Genomic DNA, 27,758 nt, shown 5'->3' on the forward strand with positions numbered 1-27,758 from the left:
TGACTTGATTTCCCCACTTCAGAAGATCTTAGGAGTGGATTTTCCTCTGATCACACCGACAGGAAGTGAATGCCAAAGCCTCTGTCCCCACTGTTAAGCCCCGTGTCTCAGGTTCATGGAGAAACTTCACCGCGACTTAAATTTCAGATCATGGATACAATCTGAGGAAGCCACTGTCCTTGGTCAGCTAGGCATGTGTTCTTACCTTCCGGAGAACGGTCCTCCAGGAGTGCTAAGCTCTTCAGCAAAGAGAGAAGGTGATTCATCTTGCAACTTTGGAACGAGCTGACCCTCGAGATCAACATGCCATGGGATAGCTGACCATCTTTCTTTTCAAGTCACTTTCCCATTATTCCAATAATAAATATCCATGGAAATCCAGCGCAGTTGCCATCTGAACATTATAGTAAGCGCCATGAGAAAGAAATTCAAGAGAAGTATGACACAGATCCAGATTCAGGTTCTATAAAACGCCCAACTCTGCAAAAAAAGGGGACATAGGACAAGGAGACTGAACATTTCCCAGTATTTGCATAATGCAACTAGGTATGTTTACGCTTCTACTAGGAGAACAAGGGCTGGATTATAATAAACTCTTTCTCATACAAGGGTCATTTCTCTTGTGGTGGCCAGGCTCCAGTCTTCTGGGGCGAATGCCAGTGAAGGCCACCCAGGTTGAGCAGGGAGAAGAGGAGAGATAGGAATGGATAAATGCAGGCGCTGAGCAAACAATGTCTTACTTTTAGGAAGGAGGGGACATGCTACATATCCAGGGGTCTGGTAGACCCTGAGCACAGCTGTCATAGGACCCTTGGTGATGTGGGAACCTGGGGAGAAGCCTGCTTGTCCAAGACTACTTGTTTGTAGCTTGCTGGGTGGATTTGAAAACAAACAAACACAGACTCAAGCCCACTGCCATCAAATTGATCCTGGCTCCTAACAACCCTCCCTAAGGTTTAGAGACTGTTATTCCATAGCAAGGGAGCACACAGCCTCATCTTTCTCCTTGGGAGCAGTTAGTGGGTTTGAACCACTAACCTGATGGTTAGCATCCCAATGTGCCTCCAGGACTCCCCCTGCACAGTTGCATAGGCTTAGTTTCAATACCTGTCTCTATTTTGTCTTGCTCAATGAAGGCGCTTTGACAACACCCAAGTCCCTCTAGAGTGGAGGGAGATGGCAGAATGATTTTTTTATGGCATGGTGGGAAACTTGTTTTGGGGACATTCAAAGGTCAGTCTCAGACTAGTCCAAATGGTTAACATGCTCAACTGCTTATCAAACGACTGTAGGCTCAAGTCCACCAGGAGGTCCCTGGGGGGAAAGCCTTGGTGTGCTATTCTCCCCACCATGCAATGAAGACATCGGTTATTGCTAAGCCTGGGCCACTCATGAGGTCACCATGAGTCGGAGTCTACTGGATGGTCCCTGCGACTGAGGCCACAAGGTGACCATGGCTGACGCTGAGAGCATCCCCACCACGGCAGCCCAGCCACAGAGAGGCAATTGTCTGAGTGTACCGAGCGCCACGGGAGGCAGGAACTCCCTCCCAGGCCAGCTATGAATGGTCCCTGGTCAGGCTGCATCAGGGCGGCTTGGAAGGGACCGCTGCTTCTGCCCTCCCAGACCCGGTGAGAAACGTGAGGAGCATTTAGGAGTCAGCGCTGCCAGGGCCCCCGTGCAGGTTAGCCAGGAGTCAAAGCTGAGGGGAGAGGGTGCAGGTAGAACTTGCAAGAAATTCTGGACCGAAGCATTAATTAGAAACACTGCCGCCCCTGACAGAGGCGGCTTGTGTAAGCTGTTGGGGCCTGTGTTCACTTCATAAAGATGTTTTATATGGTATTCCTGGCAGCCGCTGGACACTTGAAAAGAAAAATAAAAGGCACATTATCGGTAGCTTTGGGGTGCAGGGAGGAGATCGATTCCCAGCTCTGCGAGTCCGCTGTCCAGCTGCCCCTACTGTCCCCTCTGAAGGCTGGGCTGAGGTCTCTCAGGAGCATGTAGCTTCTGCCTGGTGGGGTTTGTGAGGGAAGCTATTTAACTTTCTCCAAGTCATAGTTTGCTCCTCTGGAGTGGAGACAAGAATAGCCCTCCCTGCCTGCTAGGGTGGTTGAAATCCACTGCAACAAAGTGCAGAACGGACGTGGAAGACCACATGCAAAATGCATGCTTGAGGAAGAAGAAAACTTCCAAAGTCAAATTCACTGCCATTGCATGATCCCCACTCATAGCGAGTCTATAGGACAGGAAGGAGCTGCCCTGTGGGATTCTGAGACTGCAGTGTTTAATGGGAATAGAAAGCCTCATCTTTCTCCTTTGAAGGGGCTGGTGGTTTTCAAACTGATGACCTTACAGTTAGCAGCCTGATGCTAAAGTATTCCGCCATACAGGAATTCCTTGACTGTAATGAGCTACATCCTCTGAGTAGTCAGGATGGTTGTGTATTTGCATCGGACTTTCCCGTTTTCCCAGCCCTTCTGTGCTCAATCCTGACATTTTGATCTATGCCCCCTATATTTCCCAGGAGGTGGGATCTGAACAGCAGGAGGCGGTTCCCGTTTGTAGCTTTTCCAGACCCTTTGCTTCCCCTGAGAGAGCCAGCATCGCCAGCTGGTGGCTTCCCATTTCTCAGGAGCCTGGGGAACAGCTCCAGAGTTCAAGTTCCGGCCAGTTGTCACCTGAATCACTCGATCAGAGTAGAGCTAGGTTATCATCAGACACTGATTGGCCAGCCCGTCTATTGCTGCGTACAGTAGACTAGACCTCCACCATTGGAATAGCAGCAGAGTGCATCAGTTGATTGCCCTGCTCAGGGTCTCCTTCTCGTCCAAGCTCGAGGACTGGATAATTCCAATGTCTTAGGGTGCTCCCTCAGTCCTGGGGTGGCAGCTGCTTGACGCTTTAGTGTTCTTGCCTGGTCCAGTCTTCAGTGCCGCTGATCATTCTTTACATTAAATCCTCTCTTTGGGTGATGGGTATGGTTTCTGCCTCCTGGCTGGCCCCCTGACTGCTATTCAAATGAGGCACAATCTCCTTAGCAGGTGGGGAAGGGGGTGCAGGGGGAGGGGTCAGACAGGTCCTGGCCACACCTTCCCTCCCTCTGAAGTCAAACACTTCCTCTGAGCTGGCAGTTGAGTTGCGTTTTAGGTGTGTAAGGCACAGCTTGGCGATGTATCCTGGGTAGTAGCAGTGATGCATTTCACTGCAGTGTGCGTGTGCGTGCCTGCATGTGTGTTTGTGTGTGTTTGTGGCCACGGTGGTGGGGTGGGGAGGGTGCCTAGAATGAGAAAATAAGACGTTTGCATTTTCTTTGGTCTGAAAGTGGCCTTTCCTGGCCATTTGTCCCATCTGGGCTTCACTGAGGCAGCAAGACATGGAAGCCCAAAGCTACCTGTCAGTACCTCAATAGCTGCTCCCACCATGCCCATGAATGAACAGCTGTTTGTGTCTGAGATTCACAGATACAGGAAGCTCCTCTCCCCCCCAAAATAAAGGTTCGGGTTCTACCAAATATATATATATATATATATATATATATATATATATATATATATATATATATATATATATATATAATCTGTGATCCAAAAGCCACCATTCGTCAGATCTGCAGAGACAGTAAGACATGCCCCAGCATAGAGAAGCAACCAATCCCACAGGGAAGAAGCACAACAGCCTGTGTGATCATGAGGTGTAGACAGGATTAGGTATCAGACATCAAAGACCCAGAACAAACAATCATATGGCTGTGAATTAAGGGGGAAAGGGGAGTGGAGACCCAAAGCCCATCTGTAAACAATTGGACACCCCCTTACAGAAGGGTCACAAGGAAGAGATGAGCCAGTCAGGGTGCAGTATAACACTAATGAAACATACAACTTTCCCCTAGTTCTTTAATGCTTCCTCCCCCCTACCCAACCCCCTGCTATCATGACCTCAGATCTACCTTACAAAACCAGCTAGACCAGAGCATATACACTGGTACAGATAAGAGCTCTTGAGGCATGGAATCCAGGACAGATAAACCTCTCAGGACCAATAATGAGAATAGAGGTACCAGGAAGGTAGGGGGAAGGTGGGGGGAGAAATGGGGAAAAGGTCACAATAATTGACATATAACCTCCTACCAGGGGGATGGACAACAGAAAAGTGGGTGAAGGGAGACAGCAGTTGGTGTAAGACATGAAAAAAATAATAATAATTCATAAATTCTCAGGGGTTCATGAGGGAGAGAAGGTGGGGGAGGGGAGAAATGAGCTGATACCAAGGGTTCAATTAGAAAGAAAATACTTTGAAAATGATGAAGGCAACATATGTACAAGTGTGCTTGACACGATGGATGGATGTATGCATTGTGATCAGAGCTGTACGAGCCACCAATAAAATGATTTTTTAAAAATTAAAAAGGCCCCAGCTTGAAGACTCAAGCCCCTCGGTTTATGGGAAAGGAGTATTAGATACCTATCTTTATTTTCAAGGAAGTAAATATTTGAGGGAAAAAATATTGCTTGTGTATATTCCCCTGTCCCAGCTGGAACGAGTCGTTGCAAAACAGGCTGGATGGGTCACTGATGGAACATGAAGAAAGAAAGAAAGAAAGAAAGAAAGAAAGAAAGAAAGAAAGAAAGAAAGAAAGAAAGAAAGAAAGAAAGAAAGAAAGAAAGAAAGAAAGCCACATTGCTTTCTGCTGTCCTTCAGTCAGTGAGAGCTATTTCTTCGCAGGAGAACAACACAAGAAAACATGTGCTTCAGGGATGTGAAGAGAGTGCAAGTGTGTGTATCATTCCTTGAAGTCCACAGTCGCTGGGGATGAGACGCTGTTGTTGGAAAGGCTGTCACAATCATGTCCCTGGAGCAGGCAGACAGCCATGCCTGCGGGGTGGGGTGGAGGGGTGGGAGGGAGGCGCTCCAGTGAAGAGCTCCGGGTATGGAGACATTAAAGGCTGCCTCTCCACTTAGAACTTGGTTACCAGCATATTTCTCCTCTGGACAACCCCCTCCCCATCCTGTAGGGATCGCTCTTCTTCCCAAGAAGCGGGGGAGCTGCTGCTGAAGGGTCATCCAGGTCCCAGATTCCCAGATGGCCCACTTGTAGCTACAAAGAGGGAGAGGAAGAGGGAGACTGAGTCCTTGCCTGCCTGCCTGTGTGCTTTTGAACCGTACGCGTGCGCACTTGTGCTTCAGACACTGCTAGGCTCTGTTTCTATTCTCACACTTCCTCCGTTCTCCAAGAGCTCTATTTCTTAGGTTTTCTTGGAATTCCTAGACAGCTAAGCCTTGGACTACTGACAGCAAGGCCAGCCGTTCAAGCCCATCAGCTGCTCCCCAGGACCCAGTTGAGGTTTTGTGCGCCCATAACCATTGACAAGCTCCACTGGCATTGAGCCCCATCTGACTCACCATGACCCTGTAGCAGAGTCGAACTGGCCTTTGTGGGTTTCTGTGAATACAACTCTTTATGGGAGTAGAAAACCTCGTCTTTCTCCTGCAGGGTAGCAGGGGGGTTCGAACAGCTGAACTTGTGGCTGTGGCCCAGCGCAGCAATGACTTCCAACCTTGGAAACTCTCAAGGGGATCGCAGTGAGTTGGCGTAGAATCAGTGGCAGTGGGTGGGTTGGACATGCGTCCAGACCACCTCTCAGGTAGAAGGCACTTTCGTTGTTTGGTTGACTATTTGCCAGCGGGAGGAGCTGCTCTCTCAACTCTCGGTGAACATATTGAGAAGCTTAGTGTCGCCTCAAGGCAGAAGCCACTCCTTCTTCTTCCCTCACATTTGTGTTTTGATCACGTTTCCCGAAAGTCGGTAAAGTGGCTTGGGGGTAGAATGAGGCTTCCAGGTGTCCCTGGGAGCACCGATTCCACACCTTGATTCCTACTTAGGCTAACCTCTGCCAAGGCCCAGTGCAAACAAGTCCTGCACTCTCCCAGTGATGGGCAAGACGGGTGCCCCTCAGTCATGGCACCCCCCTTGGCATGGTACCCTGGCAGAAAGGAGGCTGGCATACCTGCCAGGTAACACAACTCTCACCCCTGAGTGCCCTTGAGCGGCTGGGAACACAGACTCTCCTGGGCGGGACGCTGGCGCTTGCTCGCAGGCCAGCAGCACGCCTGCACTCTCCAAACCACTTGGCGCTCACCAGCTGGAAGTTTCCTGTCCATCCTGTGGCCAATTTGGCAGCGACTGTGACCTCTGGGGAGATTGCTTCTCAGACATCTGGTTCCAGTTCCAGCCTTTCCCCCTCCGACAACCTTGTCTGGTACATAGTAGGTTCATGGGTTCTCCGCTGGCCGCTCCTATGCTCAGATTCTGACTCATGTAGGCCACATGAAAGGACACCGCAGACCCTCCCTTGGCCCTAGCCCCTTCTAGGCTTCAAGAACCTTCTATTCTACAATGGCCATGGTGCCGGGGGTCCATGCAGGTACTCAGAATAATCTGCCACAGTTATTGTGTACCTACTACCTTCCAGAGCCCTGGAGAGGTAGTAGTTTCACGTTGGGCTGCACCTCCATGGGCCAGCAGTTCGAAACCACCAGCTGCTCCACAGAAGAAAGATGGGCTTTCTACGCCTGTAAAGAATTACAGTCTCAGAAACTCATGGACAGTTCTACCTCATTCTATAGGGCTACTGTGAGTTGGTATCGACTTGATGGTAGTAAATTTGTTTTCAGTTGTTGTCATTTGGTTGGTTGCTTTGGGGCTGGCTACCTTCCGGGAACTCTTTTGAGTATGTCACAGGTCATTTAATCCTCCCAATAATCTCCCGAAGCCAGTCTATTGTTATCCCCATTTATAGATGGGAGAAGAGAAGTCCCGGAATCAAGGGGCCCAAGCTCACAACGCCAGCCATGTACAAGTCAGGGTTTAAAGCCAGAGCCTTAAATATTTCGCCACAGTGCAGGGGGATGGCCCACATCAGGGGTAGGAGGTGGCCAAAGCGAACTTTATGTTTGAATAGCTTTTCTGTGTTCAGACCACGCCGAGAAGCCAAGCGTGTGAGTGACTATTTGTTATGAATGTGAAAGAGGAGGGTGTAAGGACACGTACTGCAGGGTGAGGATCCCTTCGCCTTCTCTTCTCACCCTCTCCAAGGACACCTACGAAGGACTAGCTGTCCAGCCCCACCATGCGGAGGGCTCAGCGTCGATGGAGACAGCCCTAATGACGGGCGTGGAGCAAATCCACCCGAGTTTTCATTTGCCCACCAGGCACAACTCCAGAGGAGAAGAAATAGCTGCGAACGTCCATTCATAATCAGAACGGGGTATGCACCAAACGCGGAAGACCTAAATCCCAGGCATCAGTGAGCTGCAGTGGCCATTTGACTTCGTCACCCCCCTGATCTGCTCTGCAGGAAATGGCAACTGACAGAGGAATGGGATTGTCGTCATCGCCCAGAAGGAACATTTTAAAATCGATCCTGCAGGAGAATGCGGCCAACGAGGGGATAATCTCTATGTGCATGAAAGGAAGAGCAGGTCATATGACTGTTATGCAAAGGAGGCACCCCGTCCTGAAAGCCAACGACAAAGTGAAGACTTTTACAACTTCTGTAGACTATAAATCCGTAATCACTACGGCTAGGTAATTACTGGTGATTGTAAGGTTAGAGTTGGCAACAGGTAGGACCGGAAGTGGCAAGATTCGGCTTTGGTGAGTGAAGTAATGCCCCAAATCACACGATGGAAGTTTGCAAGAGCAGCACGGCTTATTTATAGCAAGTCGTTTCCCCACAATATACATGGTGACATGCACCTCACCAGATGAAATACACAGGAATCAAATTGACTACATCTGTGGAAAGATGCTGGGAAAGTTCATTATCAGGACAAGGCCAGGGGTCAACGGCGAAACAGACACCAATTGCTCAAATGGAAGTTCAAGCTAAATGCCATGAAGGCAAGTTTACAAGGGCCAAATTACAGCCGTGAGTTTGTCCCCCTTGACGTTAAGAGGCCATCTCCCGAGAAAAGTGTGATGCACGGAACATGAATCAGAAAAACAGGCAATCTGTGAGATGACAATGAGGACATCAGAGATGAAGAAAACAAAGACCAACATGAATGTCAAAAGGGAAAGAGTAGCTGAGGCATGTGGAAGACATGATGATGCACAAGACCTGGGCAGAGGACTTCAAAGGGCAGCTCAAGAAGACAAAGTCAAGTGAATCGTGCAAAAATCTGGAATTAGAAAAACAAAAGGCAAGAACATATCCAGAATTGCTCAACCTGAAAGGGGCGGGGGAGGTGTGGAATCAAGCACTAAGTTGAAATGTTGACGGGCAAAAAATGAAACATGCAAGAAGCGTTAAAATAAAGCTATAAGGGAAACACAAAGTCACGGTCTATGAAAGAACCTGGCCAACATTCAACCAATTCAGGAGGCAGCATCTGATCGAGAAGTGTTGGTTGTGAAGGAAGAAGCCCAACCTGCAGTAAAGGCAGACATTGGTAAAACAAAACAAAAACAACCGAAATGCTTCAACACACTGAGGTGCTGGAAGCACTCACTCATCTGGGCCCCAAAATTCAGAAGTCAACTCCTTGGCCGACCAACTGGACAAACGCATATTGCTGCTCATTGCAAAGAGAGCTGATTCAAAATCAGGTAGAAATTACTGAGTAGCATCATGAATATTGCGGTGAAATAAAGTGTTTCTGAAGATGATTGTAAAATGATTGCAGCAGCTGACAGAAACCCAAATCCGATTCAGAAGAAGAGGATGTTGCACATCATTGCTGATGTCAGATGAATCTTGGCAAAAATCAGAGACTATCAGAATAATGTTTTCCTATATTTCATCACCTATCCAAAAAAATCACAGCAAATTATGGATCTCGTTGCAAAAGAAAGAGAATTTCAGAACACATCGCTGTGCGCACGTGGAGTCTGTACATCGACGCAGAGGCAGTTTTTCAAACAGAACGAAGGATACTGTGAATAATCTGAGACCTAAAATCAGGAGAGATTTGTGCCAGGGCGGTACCTCATTTCCATACTTATGCACCTGTATGCTGAGCAAATAATCCAAGATGTTAGACTTCATGAAAAATCAACTTGATGTCACTCTTTGTCCAGTTCAGAGTATTGCAATCAGGGTTCTCTTGAATGGAAACTGATAAAAACACAAAAAGATGCATTGAGAAGACTTGTATTCGATCACATAAATTGCATACCATGCTAAGTATATGAGGTCGAACGGCAATAACTGAACCCTTTCTGGCATAAACTGTCAATTCCAACTTTCTCTGCACTGGTGAATTCCTTTTGAGTGTTAGTTTTCAATACTACTTGTCATGACTCAGTATAAACAGCCTCTTTCATCTTCTTGGACCGGTGGCACTAATAGTCTGACTGAGGTTCAGGTTGTCCCCAACATCAACCAGGGACCATTTTGACATTTCCCTTTATTTGATATAAATGGGTTCTATAATAAATCAAATATCTTATCTCGTATTTTTCTTAGTTTGTGTTTACAATTTATTAACAGTATCTTTATTAAGTCTGAGCTTTATCTTTGGGGAGGGGTTGGAAACATTACATAAGCATTTGAAGATATATTTAAATACATAGATACTCATTCATAAAAATACACAAGTCATAACACATGTTCCCATGATGAGGACAAGTTGAAATTTTGTCAGTTGTGGTAGGATAGTCTGGAGTATCCTCACCACTGGTGGCAGCGTTTCTAATAAGAAAATCAGTGAAAGTGGTCTGTCTTCTCTTCATATTTATTTGTAATATCTCATTGCATCCTTAATCTGCCTGTCAACTTTAGCAACGTGATGTGTGTTTGGGCCCACATCCTCATGCAACTAAAGACTGATTTGGTTTACAAAGAATACCAAGTCATTTTTTTACTGTCAAATCAGTTGGAAAATTTTTCATCTCACTCCCTCGGGATTTCTTCCTTCCTCAGGCTTTAGTTCCTCTTCAAAACCTATTAAGTCTCGATCAGTCGAGCCCCCATCTTCATGATCATGAGCTGTACCACATTACACACAGTCACATCGTGTGTGGTACATATTATTCACAATAAGATAAGGGAGGAAAAAATGGATACTTCTAAGTGCAATTCATCACAACTTGAATATATCATTTAAGCCAAGGACTACCCACCCACATCTTATACCTGGTTTACTAGTTCCTTGGGTCTAATTGTCTGGAGTTGCTGAAAATTAAATTGTTTTTCTACCCAGAAACATTCTACACAAAGACATCTTCAGCTGGGGGGGTGTTTTTTGTTTATTTATTCATTGCTAATTGCTTCTGTTTCTAACTGGGGTCCATCACTGCACATTGGAAAGGTTGAGTGTGTTCTTGTTTGTGGCCTTCCCATCTGTCAGATGCTCGTGAACGACTCTATCAACCATCCAGAGGGCGTGGCTTTGTCACCTGCACAGCGTGCATCCCTCCAGATTGAAGCCTGAAAAATCTATCTTCCTGGTGACTGTTGCCTGACAGAACCCCCAGCCCCATTACCACCACCCTCCCCGCCAACCCCTGCCAGCACATTACTTGGAAGCCATGGTTCCCGATATCCTGCTCTCGCAGTTTTCTCATGACTGCAGTGGGTGGTACTGAATCCGCCTATTCTTGGCAGAAATGCTGCCTCGCTGGAATGGTCTCTGACGTATTCCCGCTTGCGTGTGTATGCCTTGACAGTTTATTGTTATTTCATTTGTTCAAATTAACTCTTTCATCTCCGCTTCAGGACTCAGAATTTTGTGGAATTTGGTTGTTCTTCTTTCAAAACAGTGAATACTGGGGGTGCCAGAGCCCCCCTTCTGGACTGAGCCTTTCTTCTCCCAGCAGCTGGCTGTATGGGGTCCTAGTGGCTCACAATAAAGTTCCTCCAGGGAGAACTCCCAGTCTGAAAAGATTTGTGCTCCCCTTCCTCAGTGCATGCAGCCCCATGGCAATGTGGGTAAAGGATGGGGAGGGACTGAAAAACCTGAGCCTCTTGCCCAATTTGTTATAACTCTGAAGAGCTGTGCTCTACTTTGAGCCAGCACTTCTTGTTGGATTGGCTAAGGCCTCAGTTCCATGGTGTCCCTGAAGTTGGTGTCTCCCAATGCGGTACCTCAGGGCATCCCCTCCATCCCCGTGGCCGTCCTCCAGTACCGGACCCTACCCAATCTGCAGACACCAAACCCAGTGCCACTCACATGGCCCTATAAAACAGGTAGAGCGGACTCTTTGGCTCCCCAGACTGTAACCATTGACAGAAGTAGAAAGCCCCATCTTTCTTCTGAGGAGCAGCTGATGGGTTTGAACTGCTGAGCTTGCAGGTAACAACCCCACCTGTAGCCCACTGTGCCACCAGGGTTCCTTTAGATAAAACCAGTGACAACAGAAGCACTGACAGTGATGGAAACAGTATGTGTGCTCTTACTGCCATCAGATAATGCCACGTGGCTTTAGGCATCATTGTAATGGGGTGATGGCAGCTCGGATGGGGATTCACTGGAAGATGCCAATGTAAATAACGTAAATGAGCATAACATGTTAGCTTTGTAGGTGTCTTGGGTCACCTAAACGGGGCTGTGCAAACATCCAATGGTTTTGTCAAGGCAACAAACTCCAGGGATATTCTGATTTTGAAAATGATAGATTCCTGGCGAAACATTGCACAAGTTGACAGACGGTCACTCAGGGGAAGTGCCTTGTGACAGTCTCTTTCAGTGTGGTCCACACCAGTAACTCCACATCTCAGTTACTAAGGCATGACAGCCCCCTTTCTCTCTCTGCCCAGGCCCAGTCCCCATGCTCTCTGCCAGGTACCGTTCCCAAGAACATGTCTCCAAATGAACCCATTGAACACAAATCATTATCTCAAAATCTGTTTCCCAGGAAACCCAGCCCCAGTGTGGTGAAAACCTCCTACCTAACCCCATGGTGTCTGGGTTGACCTATTAATCTGTTCCTGCCTTAATTTTACTTTGAATTAGCAAACCCACAGAAGTTCTTTATCCACCCACTGAGGTGAGTGTCCTCAGCTTTAAAACCCATGCCTTTGGATTCCACATCAAACACTCCCCCTTCAAACTCACAAATGGGCATTCCAGACAGAGTGAGGGGCAGGGGCAGGGACATTCTTGGACTGCACAGATGTGTCATTAGAAGACAAGTAATGCTGCCCATCTCTCTGCAATGTCATCTTCCCTCTCAGCAGTCGTGTGCAAATCCAGCCTCCAGTGAGCAAACACATGATCTTACAAGCATTTGCAGAAGTGCCGGTGTCCCATGGGACACTACAGACCTAAAATGTTCTTCTGACCAAAAAAAAGAAAGAAAGAAAGAAATTCACTGCCATCAAGTAGGTTCCTACTTATAGGACAGGGTAGAACTGCCTGGGAGTAGAAAGCCTCATCTTTCTCCCACAGAGCAGCTGGTGGCTTTGAACTATTGATCTTACAGTTAGCAGCCAACATGTAACCACTGTGCCATGAGGGCTCAGCAGTTTAAAAATTTTCCCCCAGCTGGATGGCATCAGCTAAAAAATTGGTCCCTGTTTTTTTTGCTTAGAGAACACTTCCTTCTATAGATTTAGTTGCAATAACACCACCCCCCCTCACACACACACACACACACCAAAATCAAACCCACTGATGAGTCAGTTCTCACTTCCAGGGACCCAATAGGGCAGAGTAGAATGGGTCTTAGGGTTTCCAAGACTAAATCTTCGCTGGCACAATCTGCCTCCTCTTTCTCCCTCAGCGCTGTGGTTTGTAGCTAAGTTTCTAAGACAAAGGGCCAGCAGGCCTCCTTAAGACTTTATTCAGAAATAAAAAAAAACAAACTGATTCCGACTCAGAGCGATTCCTCCATCCCAATGCTTAGCCGTCTCTAGCTGCAACAGCCAAGCCCAACCAAATCCACTGCCACTGTGTCGGTGCTGACTCAGAGAGAGCCTATATAGTGTTCCCTAGCCTTTAGATCTTTATGGGAACAGACAGCTTCATCGTTCTCTCCCAGAGCAGCTGGTGAGTTTGAACCTCCGACCTCACGGTTCGCAGCTCCATGCCTAACCCGCAGTACCACCAGGGCCCCTTCAGTTATGAGAGGAAAATACATATCCGAATGTTGAGGGAGGGCGGAGCGGAGAGGCTGGGTCAATGCATCCTCTAGCCCCGGTACATTCCACAGTCCCTGTGCTTCCACCAAGACATGTCCTGCGAAGAAAGTAATACTCGGCTGAATTGTCCTCCTGACGTAAACCTGTAATTTAAAAATTAAAGATATTTAGAGAACAAGTCAAAACAGGAAGTACATTCCCAAAGCGGAGAAAAGACGTTTATGAATTACAGCAATCTACCACTGCCCCAGCGGATCTGTTTCCCCGCATTGCGAGCACTCTGAAACCCGGAGGAAGAGGGAGAGAAGGAGCCTGTCCTCGCTCGTCGGTCAGGAGACAGCCCATCTTTGCTCTGCTTCTTGGGAGAGAGCTTGTCCCACATGTGGGGGCTGCTGCGGGAACTGGAGTTGAGCACAGGCAAAGTCTGAAAGAAAGGAATACATATTTTCATGGAGAAAATAGAAGCTACTGGGCAGGAAAATTTAGCCTCACACTCAAGGAAAGTCAGATGAGACAGAAGGAAGGGAGAGTGGGCTAACTGTCCCCCAGAAGCTGTTTCCCTGGTGACCCTAAATTGGCTCCATGTGTGAAAAAGAGGTCTCCCTTTCACTGCCATTGAGTCAGTGCTGACTCATTGTGACCCCCTGTGTATTTCTGAGACTGTCATGATGGATAGGAGTAGGAAGCCCGGTGTTTCTCCCGGGAGCTGCTGGTGGTTTAGAACTGTTGACTATGTGGATTGCAGTGTAATACATAACCACTACCCCACTTGGGTAGTCGTGCATAAATCAGCTCGTGTGCGTCTCTTGAGTGAAGGAAACGTATGCTGATGCAAAGAAGAGTGGGTTGCCATCTCTGCTCTTCACTCACCCAGTGAGCAAGTCCACAGAGCAGAGCAGGACTGTCCCTGTGCGTTTCCACGGTGGTACGTCTTCACCGGAGCAGTCTCGTCCTTCTCCTGCAGAGCCTCTGGTGGTTTCGAACGGCTGACCTTGTTGGTTAGCAGCCCAGTGTGTAGCCTCTTACCCCACCAGAGCTCCTACTCTCAAGGAACGTACTATCGATTAGAAGAGAAGTAAGAAGTTTAGACTTCAATAACAACAAAACACTATAAAATGTTACTAGGCAATGCCTGGTTGTTCCAGGGGAAGGAACGATCAGCATTTCCCATTGCCTAAGAACTGAAGCTCTGCTGCTTTGGCCAGGCCAAAAGAGACTCGGTGAGTGTGGTAGTGACATAATTCTGTGTCAACTTGAAGATATAAAAGTGTAGGGGTGGAGTCTAGCCGGAGTCTAGCCTATCAGTCAGGAGTCACCTTGTGAGACTCCTTGTGGGTGTCACGGTGACTCCTTGTGGGCGTGACCTTTTCATAAGGGAGGTCCTGGGAACCTTCCTCTCTCTGTCTGTCTTCACATCTCAGGTGAGCCCAATGCGACCCGTCAGAGCACTGTAACGCAGTGACTGCCATTGGGTCCACACAACTCTGCACCTCCGCCCTGTGGTCCGTCTGCATTCTGCATCATTGCATGTGTCTGTGTGAGTCTGAAGAGGGACCTGTGGACTAGTATCAGATGAATGGACTTGAGTTGGACTGGGCTGGGATGTTTTATTGATGAATGATTACTTCTTGATAGAAAGCTCTTTCCTATACATATGTGACTGTCACTGGATTTGTTCTCTAGACAACCGGGCCTAACACAATAAGCAAGAATGACATCTTGCATTGTCCACAAAGAACTTAGAGAACATTATAAAACACATCTCTAAAACCACAAAAGAGAACCCTCGGGCACTGTGAGTGAGGTGTTGAGCTGCTAATTGCAAAGTTGGTGGTTCAAACTTCTTAGCTATTCTGGATGTAAAACAGAGACTGTTTGCTCCCACAAAGACTTACAGTCTCAGAATCCTATAGAGGGTCACTATGAATCAGAATCAACGCAATGGCGGGGGTCATTTTTTTGGTGTTTTGGTTTGATTTTTTTGGTTAAATGCATAAAGGTGTCCCAATTAAGCAGACATAAGGTGATGGGATGTCATTTCTGAGATCAGGCTCTAAAGAGACACTATCTTCCTTTTTGTAAACCCGCATGTGTTAGTCTGGGTAGACTAGGGAAACAAAATTCATAAACACTCACATTTTATAAGAGAGAGTTTTATATAAAGCATCCCAAACCAGTCCAGTCCAAGCTCACAAGTCCAACATCAGCCTATATGTCCCACACTGATCTACAACGACCTCTTCAAATCACAAAACACACGCAATGATGCCAAATGCTGGCGAAAAGCTGAATCAGCGAGCGTGTAAACATCTCAGCGCTGTCAGGGGTCTCCATGTGGCTGCAGCAGCTCCCAGGGCTGCATCAGGGTAGGCCCATGTGACTGCTCCTCAGGGATGTCTTGCAGGAAGTAAGCCTTGTCAGTTGAGGCAAAGAACCAGCTAAGGCAGCCGCACCCTGGTCTGACCATCAGAGAGCAAGAGACCAGAAAGGCAAGGCTCGCCGAGTCATTTATCTCTCCACCCTTCAATTAATCCCACATGTGTTTGTTGGCCAGGTTGGCACAACAAACCTTAATGATCACACCACACTAGCTCTCTTATTTGCTCACTCCAGTAGAAGCCAGCTGCCATGTTGTGAATGTTTCCAGAGAGGGCCACAAGGCATAGAACTGAGGGTTCTCCTGCAGGGATCTCCGTGCATTTACAATAGTCTTTCATTCTGCTTGATTAAGTAAGAAAAAGCACAATGAAGAAGATGTTTCTTCAAGCACTTTCAAATTGGGGGCAAAATGCTCAAGAAGGAAAAAACCTGTGGTGAAGAGATTATTTGATTATGATGTACTTTCTTGCTTTGCAAGGCACCCTGGTGGTGAGCCAGGTGTGCGGGGGGTACTACACTGGAAGTCATCCCTATGGAAGCAAGTGAAGGTGTGAGGCCTGGACATGATGATGAGCTTGAGAAGGATCCGAGGGAATTATTCATGGGAATCCCGTCCCTAGAGTATTCCTAAGGGAGAAGAAACCCAGCCCCTTTCAGTCCTCCCCAGAAAAGCTCTTATAACGATGTAAAAGAAATATATGTGTATACATATACATCTATAAAATATAAAATAATTGTGTAGTATATATGCTTATAGTACATTTCTAAAATATAATATAGATATATCATATGCACTATGTATACATATATTACATTTCTATATTATACATTTGAATATTATATAATATATCAGAATGCTATTGCTAAAATATAATTTTAGAAATTATTTAGAAAATTATTATTATTTAGAAAATATTTATGAATTTCTAAAATATAATACTGATATATACATAATATACAAATATTCTAAATTTCATATATGGATATATTTCTTTTAAGCCCTTAAAAGAGCTTCTTTTGGCTTTCAGTATTTGACAATGTTTTGAAGCTATGCATAAGTTTTCAGTGGCTTCTTCCTCTGAAGTGAGGAGCCAAGTCTTTCTTCATTGTCTGTTCTTAGTCTGGAAGCTCCACTGAAACCTCTTCATGTTGGGTGATCCTGCTGGCATTTGAAATACCAGTGACATAGATTCCAGTATCACAGCAACACACAAGTCACCGCCGTATGATAAACTGACAGACAAGACTGCCAGAAGGTTAGGCCAGATTCAGAAGAGGACATGGAACAAGGGATATCATTGTTGATGTCAGATGAATCTTGACTCAAAGCAGAGGATACTAGAAAGAGGTTTACTAGTGTTTCGTTGACTCTGTGTGGACCATGATAAACTGTGGATAACCTTGAGAAGAATGGGAATTCCAGAACACTTCATTGTGCTCAGGAGGAACTTGTACATGGATCAAGAAGCAGCTCTGTGAACAGAACAAGGTAGTACAGCATGGTTTAAAATCAGGAAAGACGTGTGACAGGGATGTATCCTCTCACCATACTTGTTCAATCTGTCTGCTGAGCAAGTCATCAGAGAAGCTGGCATCAGGATTGGAGGTGAAGAAGGTGGCATCAGGATTGGAGGAAGGCATATGAACAACCTGTGGTCTTCAGACAACACAACCTTGCTTGCTGAAAGTGAGGAGTGCTTGATGTACTTGCTGATGAAGATCAAGGATTGTTGCCTTCAGTACGGATCACAGCTCAACGTAAGAAGACCCAAATCCTCACACCTGGACCAATAGGTCATATCATGATAAATGGAGAAAAGGTTGAGGTTATCAAGGGTTTCATCTTACTTGGATCCACAATCAATACGCATGGAAGCAGCAGTCAAAAGACGTGCAGCATTGGATCATTCTGCTGCACAAGACCTCTTTAGAGTATTGAAGAGAAAAGTCGTTTCTGTGAGGACTAAGGTGCTCCTGACCCAAGCCATTCTCCACTGCCTTATCTGCGTGTGAAAGTTCGACATTGATTAAAGAAGACTGCAGAAGATGCCTTTGTACTGTGGTGCCAAAGGGCCGTGGATTGTGCAAAGGACCGACCAACCGATGGGTAATGGGAGAAGTAAGGACAGCGTGCTCCTTGGATGTTGTCAGGAGAGGCCAGTCCCTGGAAAAGGACATCAGGCTTGGTAAAATAAGGGGGCCATGAAAAGTGGGGAGACCCTCAGAGACTACAGCATGGGGCTCACACATGAGAGCAATTGTGAGGATGGCAAACACGGGCAGTGTTTTGCTCTGTTGTATAAGGGGTCACTCTGGGCTAGACCCAACTTGATGGCACCGAACACCAGAAACAGAAGGGTTCAGTTCATCTGTTGTTTGTTGCAGGAGCCCTGATGGGACACTGGTCGAAACAGAAGGTCAGCAGCTGGAGCCCAGTAGCCACTCTGCAGGCTGTGCAGCTTCTGGAAAGATCGCAGCCTCTGAAACCCCATTGGACAGTTCTGCTCTGCAGGTTGCTGTGCGTCGAAATCGGCTTGGTGACGATGGGTTTTGGATAACGTCTATGCAGTCTTACTTAGAATACTGACTATGTTAATGTTTTCTAACCTAATTAGTGAGAAATGTGGCTCCTCCCCGCTCCCCTGAGAGGCAGGAATTGTGAAGTATCGTAGATAAGAATCTGATATTTTGTACTATTTTCCAAATACAGGAATTCCTCCACTCGCCCGGCTGTATAACTTTCATTCAACTGGGAGCTGAAAAAGGCATCCCTGTAAAGTCGATTCTATTAACAATTTGAGGTCCATAAAATGACTCATAATAATAAAGGGGTGGTATTTTGTGAAGTACATCAAAATATTATTTTATTGTTATATGAAAGATGGTATAGTGCATTAGGTGGTATTTCTTTAATGTGTTGCACGCATAGACATGTCCACTACATACTAAGACAAACATTTGAAGAAGTGAAGTGAGATACAAACCATATCTAACTGCTGCAATTTATGCGTAAATGTGGCTCAAACACAGATTTAGTAAGGAACTTGGTCATTGTGTGAGTCACCTAATCTGGTGTCAATTTAAGGATTAAGTGTGTAGGGGTGGAGTCTAGGCTGTCAATCTGGAGATAGCCAATGAGACTACTGTGTGGGCATGGCCTTCTCCTGGGAATTCTGGTACTTCCTCCTTGGAGGTGGAAGACACTTCTCTCTCTCTGCTACTCCCTGGGAGACATTGCAGAAGACAAGCCACGTGGACACAACCAGATCTCAGAAGCCAGGGAAGTCACAGAAAGATCTCTGCCAGCACTGAGATGCTTACACCACCACTGAATCCAAAGACTTTCTACCCACTGGCCTGTGATCGCCCTGCATTCGGTGTCATTGCATGATTGATAGGAGGAAGAGACAGTCCACTTCTTAGGAATTAAGCCAGGACATCCTTAGAACCATGGTGCTTGATAAAGCGGAAGATCAGTCATAAAGTGGAGCCTTCGGTGAGATGGATCGACCCAGTGGCTACTGACTGGGCTCAGACATCACACCATTGCTAACATGGCACAGGACTGACAGGGCAGGATTTTCTTGTACATGGTTCCATATGAAGCAGAGCCACCTTGACAATCTCCAGTAGCCTAGCAACCCCCAAACAAACCTTTGACTAACAGTAGTAGTTGACTAGGAACTGCACCTTGATTTTTTTAAATAATTTTATTGGGGACTCATACAACTCTTATCATAATCCATAGGTCCATGGTGTCAAGCACATTTGTACATTTGTTGCCATCATAATTCTCAAAATATTTGCTTTCTATTTGAGCCCTTGGTATCAGCTCCTCATTTTTCCCCCTCCCTCCCTGCTCCTCCCTACCTCACGGACCCTCAATCATTTATAAATTATTATTATTTTGTCATATCTTACACCATCTGACATCTCCCTTATGAACATGTTTGACTTAAACACAGATTTTGTAATCTAACTTGTTCAAAATCAGAGAACTTTCTGGAAGTAAAACAGCCCGACTTTCTCCCCAAGAATATATAAAGATATTCTTTTAGGGCATGTTCTAAAATGCCTCTTGGCCTTAGAGTCAAAGAAGGAGGCAAAAAAAGGTAAGATGTGCTTGAATAATTCATTTTCATTTTCTACAGTAATTCCAGCTCTACTCCATCATGCTCAACAGAGTGTTTTGGTGTCCTGGGATCCAAAGTCAGCCAACCTATAGGTATTTATTTACTGTCTACTGGAAACCACATTCTGGACATTGTGCCCTGCCAGCCTGTCCAATTGATGATGGGTTTCTTAGATTTCCTCTCATTCTTCTGGTAATTTTCTCCCCATAGTTTCTATTTTCCCTCATTAATCCTTCAAAACCCTGGGGAGGTACCAGTGTGCATATAATTTCCTTCCTTATTCTAAAATACTGTTTAGAGTTTTGCTTTGAAATTGCTTTTAGGGGGAATGTTTGGCTTTCTTAAGTGAACCTGTAATAAACACTGCTGAATTCTCTCCAAATTACCTCCAAGAATTACCTGCTTATCTGGAAGAACCATCAGTGTAATTTTAAGGGATTTTGTTTTTATTCAGCAGCTCGGAGTCTTTGAACTTCTCGGCTTTAATTTTTCAGTCTTCCCACAGGAAGGGCTCTGCTGAGAATGGGCACTGTGGAGCACTTTCCCTCATAAATGCCGGAGAGGGTGTTTTTGTTTTTACTCGGGTACTGGCGATCCTAGCCCAGAGGAAGCAAGATTTCCAAGATTAGGACAGTTTAGTCTGGAAAGGAGACGAGGGAAAGGGGCCTTGTTTGAAAGGTACTTAGGGTTTGGAGAATGCTTGTGAAAACGAAACGTTCCATTTTTGACCTTTTGCGAAACTGAACAAGGAGACTCTTCATGAGGTAAAGGCATGTAAGAATTAGGTCCAGTTATAAATTCCTTTGAAGATGTACCAGGAAGAATATTTAAACGATCCTTTCATAACTCTCTGAGATAGGTACTACCAGTAGCCCTGATTTTTGCAGAGAAAGAAACTGAACTAGAAGAAAGATAAGTGACCTGTTTAAGGTAGGTTGTCAGCAATGGAAAAGGCACCCAACAGCTCATGGTTGGATTCCAGAGTCCACTGCTTTGGTCATTGTGTTATACTCACTCATTCGTTCACTCACTCACCCACTCACCTACCCACCCACTTACTCAGTCATTCACTCACTCACCAACCTACTCACCCACTCACCCACCACTCACTCACTCACTCACTCACTCACTCACCCACCACTCACTCACTGCCATGGACTTGATTCTAACTCATAGTGGCTCTAGAGAACAAGGGAGAATTGCCCTTATGGGTTTCTGAGGCAGTAACTTTTGACGGGAGTAAAAAGCCTCCTCTTTCTTGCTCATGTTATACTAGGGGGCTTCAAAATATTCATAGACAATGGCATTAAAAGATAATTGAGTTATTTCATGAATTCTTTGAAGCACTCTGCTAGTCCTGATTGGACCATTACCCTTGAAACGTCTCCAGTAGCTACTACTGTAAGAGTTTTTCAGTGGTTGTTGTTAGATGCCATTGACTTGGTGCTGTGCCTCACAGACTTTGCTATGTTAAGCCCAGAGTTGCAGCCACTTTGTCAGTCCATCTCCTTGACCGTCTTCCCCTCTGTTGTTGACCCTCTACCTAGCTACCAAGCACGATGTCTTTCTCCACCAGATGGCATGTCCAAAGCATGTGAGGCAAAGGATCATTCACTATCCTTGCTTCTAAATGAGCATTCGAGATGTATTTCCTCCCAGAGAGGTTTGCTTGTTCTTCTTGAAATCCATGGTACTTTCAATATTCTTCACCAATCGCATAATCAAAAGGCACCAGGCCTTCAAGGAATAAGGAAGACCAACTTTCACATGCATATGAGGCCGTTGAAAAGGTGGAGCAGGCACACCTGAGTCCTGAAGGTGACATTTTTGCTCGTTAGCACTGGAAAGAAGTCTTGTGCAGCCGATTTGCCCCGTGCATTCTGCCATTTGAGTTCTTGACTGCTACTCCCTTGCGTTGAATGACTGCATCTTAGAAGGAGCCTTGGTGGTGCATCAGTTAAGCACTTGACTGTTAACTGAAAAGTTGCTGGTTAGAATCTACCAGTGGCTCCTAAGGAGAAAGACCTAACCATGAACTTCTGCAGAGATTACAGGAAATACAAAGAGCTGTCATGGCATAGTGGATTATGAGTTGGGCCTCTAATCTCACAGTTGGCATTTCCAAACCACTAGCTGTTCCTTGAGAGAAAGATGAGGCTTTCTACTTTTGTAAAGAGTTACAGTCTCGAAGGTGTGCATAAGTAAGTGTGGTGAAGAAGGCTGATGGTTCCTGGCTACTGAGAGATATAGCGTCTGGGGACTTAAAGGCTTGAAAGCAAACAAGCGGCCATCTAGCCCAGAAGCAACAAAGCCCACACGGAAGCAGCACACCAACATGGGTGATCGTGAAGGGCAGAGATCAGGTCTCAAACAACAAAGGCAGGGGGACAGGGGTGGGAATCACATCACCGTGAATGAGGGGAGTGCGTGATGGGGACCCAATGCCCATCTGTAGACAGCTGGACATCCCTTCCAGAGGGGTAGTGGGGAGGAGATGAGTCACTCAGGGTTCAGTGTAGCAAAAATGAAACTCAAAACCTTCCTCTAGTTCTGGAACGCTTCCTCCCCTCGCAATTATCATGACCCCAATTCTACCTTGCGGACCTGGTTATCCCAGAGGATGTACAGGGGTGCAGTAGGGATCTGGAAACACAGGGAATCTAGGAAGGACAAACCCCTCAACACCAGTGGTAGGAGTGGCGACACCGGGAGGGAAGGGGGTGTAGAAAGGGAGAACCGATCTTGGAGATCTATGTGTAACCTCCTCTCTGGGAGATGGGCAATGGGAAGGTAGGTGAGGGGAGATGCCAGGCAGTGTAAGATAAGATATAATAATTATTTATAAACTATTAAGGGACCATGGGGAAGGGAGGAGCGGGGAGGGAGTGGGAGGGGGAAAAAACGGGAAACCGAGCTGATTCCAGGAACCCAAGTGGAAGGTGAATTTTGAGAATGACGAGTGCAATGAATGTATAAGGGTGCTTTGCTCAATTGATGTATGTATGGATTTGATAAGAGTTGTATGAACCCGGCCCAGTCACTGAGCCGCCGCCGAGGACTCAGCAGCCTCCCCCTCGAGCCCCCTCGCTTCCCGACGCTCCGTCCCGCCTGCCCGCCTTCTCCAGCCGCCGCCTTCCGCAGGCCGTTTCCACCGAGGAAAAGGAATCGTATCGTATGTCCGCTATCCAGAACCTCCACTCTTTCGACCCCTTTGCTGATGCAAGTAAGGGTGATGACCTGCTGCCTGCGGGGACAGAGGATTATATCCATATAAGAATTCAACAGCTCAACGGCAGGAAGACCCTGACCACTGTCCAAGGGATCGCTGATGACTACGACAAAAAGAAGCTAGTGAAGGCCTTTAAGAAGAAATTTGCCTGCAATGGCCCTGTGATGGAGCATCCAGAATATGGAGAAGTGATTCAGCTCCAGGGTGACTAGCGCAAGAACACATGCCAGGTCCTTGTAGAGATTGGACTGGCTAAGGACGACCAGCTGAAGGTTCATGGGTTTTAAGTGCTTGTGGCTCACGGAAGCTTAAGTGAGGATTTCCTTGCAATGAGTAGAAAAATTCCCTCTGTCCCTTGTCACAAGTTTAAAACCTCACAGCTTGTATGATGTAACCATTTGGGGTCCACTTTTAACTTGGACTAGTGTAACTCCTTCATGCAATAAACTAAAAAGAGCCATGCTGTCTAGTCTTGAAGTCCCTCATTGAAACAGGTCGAGCAGTAGGCGCCTGGCAGTGCCCAGTTTGAAACAAAACAATAGCATGTTTCAGCCAAGCGCAGAGCCCCGAGTTCTCAGATGGCTATGTCTGGACAGAAACTCCCCTGCCCTCAGGAAATGGCATCCACCACCCAGACAGCCAGCCCCCCGTGGGAGGAAGGGATGAGGCAGCTGTGCCACTAGCGGGACGCTTTGGTAGCAAGAGAAAGATCCCCTGGTGTTGTGGCCAACCAGACAAGAGGGTGGGCCTTTGGAGATCATAGGGCTTTTGGCTTTGCCACCAAGGTCTTGGTTCTTTTTGACCAGACATATCCTAGCAAGGGGGTGTCCAAAGATCATTAGCCTGTGAGGCCAATCTTCGATCCGCGTTAAACTTTTGACAAGGGAACACATTGCAAACGGACGTAGCTAGCTGGAGCACTAGCAACTCCACAGCCACAGCTGCCCGATGCCACGTGAAGTAACAACTGGTCCCCCCCCTTCAGTTTTCATGTGATGTGATGTATTTAAACTTATTTAAATAAAACTTGTTTGCAGAAAAAAAAGAGTTGTATGAGCCCCAATAAAAAGATTTATTAATAAAATAAATAAATAAATAAAGAGTTACAGTCTCAGAAGCCCACAAGGGCAGTTCTACTCTGTCCTATAGGGTCACTATGAGTCAGAATCATCTTGATGGCAGTGAAAGATTGCAGCCAAGAAAGCCCTATGGGACAATTCTACTCTGTGATGTGGGGCTGCTATGGCTTGAACTAGATGACACCTAGCAACGATTGTATCTAAAGAGCTTGGTAATTCTTCATGCTCATTCATGAGTGCACATGGTTAAGCAGAGCCAAGGCCCTGCCCTGCACAGACCTTGATAGTGAGCCCTGTATGTAATGCCCTTGTTTTGAAGGAAAGCAAAGTCTAATGCAGTAGGAACTTCATCTACAAAGAAATGCACCCCGGTCCAGATTCTGCCTCACCTAGCTTTGTGACACTGGGGAGGTTACAGAACCTCTCTAAATCTTGATTTCTTTCTTTGCTTCTTTGTTTACAGAAACAAGGATCCAGCAGTACTGACTTCATAAAGGTCAAGGTTTGCTATGTGTGCGGTGAGGTATCATGTCAACTGCACACTCCTGGCTTTGAGGTTGTGAATCTTTACAGGAGCAGGCAGCCTCGTTTTTCTTCCACAGAGTGACTAGTGGGTCTGAACTGTTGACCTTGCTGTTACCAGTCCAATGCTTACCCGGTTGCTCCACCCAGACGCCTTATTTGTTCTGTGAGTGGGACCCGTTGACATTTTAATTTTTCACACTCATCTACAGACAATCATAATTTCCTTATAAGTTTGGAGGGTTTCTCCACAGCTCCACCTGTGGAAGAGTCCTCCTCTTCTCACCGATTTGTCTTGTGTGGGTGGTTAGGGGGAGAGCAAAGCCTCTGTTGATGCTCCACATCATAGCCAGGAGCAGAAGTCCCCTAAACACTTCTCTGGATGCCCTGTTTTGGAGGAGATGAAAAGTGCCTCCTTCTCACGGGAGTTTGGTTTCGTTGTCATAGATAAAATTCCAGCTCTGTCTGTGGAGTTTGCCCAGCTTCCCTGAGGGTTGGGAGTGTTGAAACTGAGATTTGGAGATTTTCAGATTTGGAGGGAATCTAAGGGGTCACCCTGTGCAACTCCCTGGGTCGCAACGCCTCTGAACTGGGAACTCTCCCGCAGCCTTGTTCTTTGTGCCCGTGCGTTTCTACGCATGAGGACGGGTGTGCCATTTTCACCACGTCCACCTGCGGGTAGCTTGGCAGCTAGCATTGTGGACTGGCTCCTTTTTTAAAATTCCGTTTGCCTCTGAATTTTGAACATTAAACCAGACCAACATCCTGAAAACGTTCCTTGTGCTCCATAAGCTTTGTCTGGTTTGGCTCTGACTTTGGATTGGAACTTGATCACTGTCATCTTTCTTTCTTCTTTTTCTCCTCCACCCCTCCCCCCCCACCCCGAATCGATCAGTCCCTCAGAATCCAGTATCCCTGTTCTTGTTTTATTACTCCCATAATCCGGGTTTGGGTTTATTTATTTTTATTTTGTTCGTCTCTCTGTCTGCTGGGGTTGTTGCTGTGTTTGTTTTTTAACGCTTAGTCCCATTAGATGGTTCTTGTTTTGTTTTAACTTGGGAACCTGTTTTGTCAATAAAAGGTTATAGGAAGCTCAATTTGGGTAGCAGAAAAGTATTCTTTTAATAATGACTTTTTAGATTCTTAAAAGCAGGACCTATAAATTCCTAACTAATTTGCCTTTTTTTTGATCAAATGGAAACATACTGTGGTTAATGCCATTACACAAAATTATGTTCCTTGGTTCCTCACTGTGGCAGTAAGTGCTAATAGGAAACATGTGAGTTCCCTCATTTATAAGGCACAAATCAGCACGTCCTGGGGCAGCTATGTAATTATTCATGATAAGAGAGTTCTAGCATCTCTAGTGTATCATTGCGAAGTCATAATGCCTCTTCTTTAATCTCAGTAGATGCCTGTCCTGCTGGTTATTTTGGGCTCTCTGCAAACTATTTAAGTGAAACTGTTTACCCAAATTTTAGGTTACCTAGCTAAAGTCATAACACTATTTTCATGGACTTTGCACTAGGCCCTGCACTAGGTCTTCGACATAAGTGAAATAATACTCCTGAATAGTAGGTTCTGAATTATTGTCCCAATTTAAACCATAAGGAACCTGGGAGTGTGCTCAAATCCCGCAGTGAGTGAAGGCGAATCCAAAGTCAGGCTGGCCCACCATCAGGGGCTGTGCTCTCTAAGACCTCCAACCTGGAGCTGACTTTTCTCACTCTTCTTCCTTCTCTGCCCACTTGCCTCCTTAATTACGGAAGCTATGTCCTCCAGCCTCCAAAACCAAACCAAACTCACTACCATGGAGTTAATGCCAACTCATAGTGACCCTATAGGACAGGGTAGAACTGGTGACTAACATTTCATGGACATAGAAAGCCCCACACGTCTCCATTAGAGTGGCTAGTAGCTTTGAACTACTGACCTTGCAGTTAGCAGACCAGTGGTAAATCTCCTTGCCCCCACGGATTCTTTCTTCGAGGCAGGTCATGAAGAATTCAGCTTGAGACCCACCCTGATTAATGACGCTTTACTTACCGGCCCCTCCCACTGTGATCCGCCCTCCTAGTTGATCATCCGTGCTGCACACTTTCCCACAACCCTTCCTTCCTTCATGCCTCATGCACTCGGGCAAACACAGGCCTGGCCGGCAGCGGGAAAGAAGAGCGCCGATTCTATGAAGTGTTCATGAAGGTTTCACCCTTGAAATTGTTACCTGGGGAGACAAAAGATGCTGGGAACAGGTATGGAGACAGATATGGCCTTTGGAGTGAGGTGGACGGACAGGTAAGGGCCAAGGGGAAACGTCTGGAAGTGGTGAAAACGTCCAACATCTTGTTTGGCGTGTTGATGCTACGGGTGCACAGAGTTGCCCAAACGCTTCAAGGATACACTTGAGATGTCTTTGTTGTATCCAGACAGCCAGAGGCCGTGGTGGTTCGGTGACAGAAGTCTTGCCTTCTCTATGGAAGACTCAGGCTTGATTTGCGGCCAATGGACCTACCTGTGGAGATTTGCATGCTGTTTCGATGCTGAACGGGTCTCAGGAGAGCCTCCGGATTAAGGTAGAAGAAGATGAAAGGTCTAATTCCAACAATGAGCGCATGAAGCCTCTGTGGATGACCAGGATCAAACTCAGCACTCAGAGCGTGGATGATCAGGACAGGGCAACGTTTGTTGTGTTCTGCATCATGTCTCCACGGGCTGGAGACCAGCTCAACACAGCCATCAACAACAGCATATGTCTAACTATATCTCAATGAATTTTGTTTACAAAAAGAGCATAGGTGATGTGACGCCCAGCAAACTCCCTTTTTAGGAGGGGCGCTTGCTCAAGAGGAGCTGTTCTCCTCCTTCCCCAGAAGCCCATTGGCTGAAGTCAGGCTCTTGAGTCAGCTCCGTGACTCTGGTCTCTTGACAAGATGGCACACACCTTCTGGCACCTGGGACCTAAGGCTCCTGTACAAGAGTCCCTGCGCTCCTGAAAGGTGAAGGTGGCAGAGCACAGAGGCACCGCTGAGCCACCTCCAGCAGGCACACTCTAAAGGGAGTTCTGGTTCTGATCATGGTCCAAGAGAGAACAGGATGGGCCTGCTGGTGTTCTACCAGAGATTATGTCACGGCCAAAGGCAAGGAGTGGGGATCAGCTGCTCCCCCAAACATCTGGCACTTGAACACTTCCATGAGGAGGTTAAACCTCCACTGCTTCTGTCTCCTTCCATCCTTGTGGCACGGTGGACCTGTAACTTCATAGGCCCTGTACTCTTGGAGGGAGTAGTGGAGCCACATCCCAGAGTTCCACACAAAGCCAATCCAAGACAAGGGT

This window comes from Tenrec ecaudatus, chromosome 5 (assembly GCF_050624435.1).
Source record: "Tenrec ecaudatus isolate mTenEca1 chromosome 5, mTenEca1.hap1, whole genome shotgun sequence".
Classification (NCBI taxonomy): domain Eukaryota; kingdom Metazoa; phylum Chordata; class Mammalia; order Afrosoricida; family Tenrecidae; genus Tenrec; species Tenrec ecaudatus.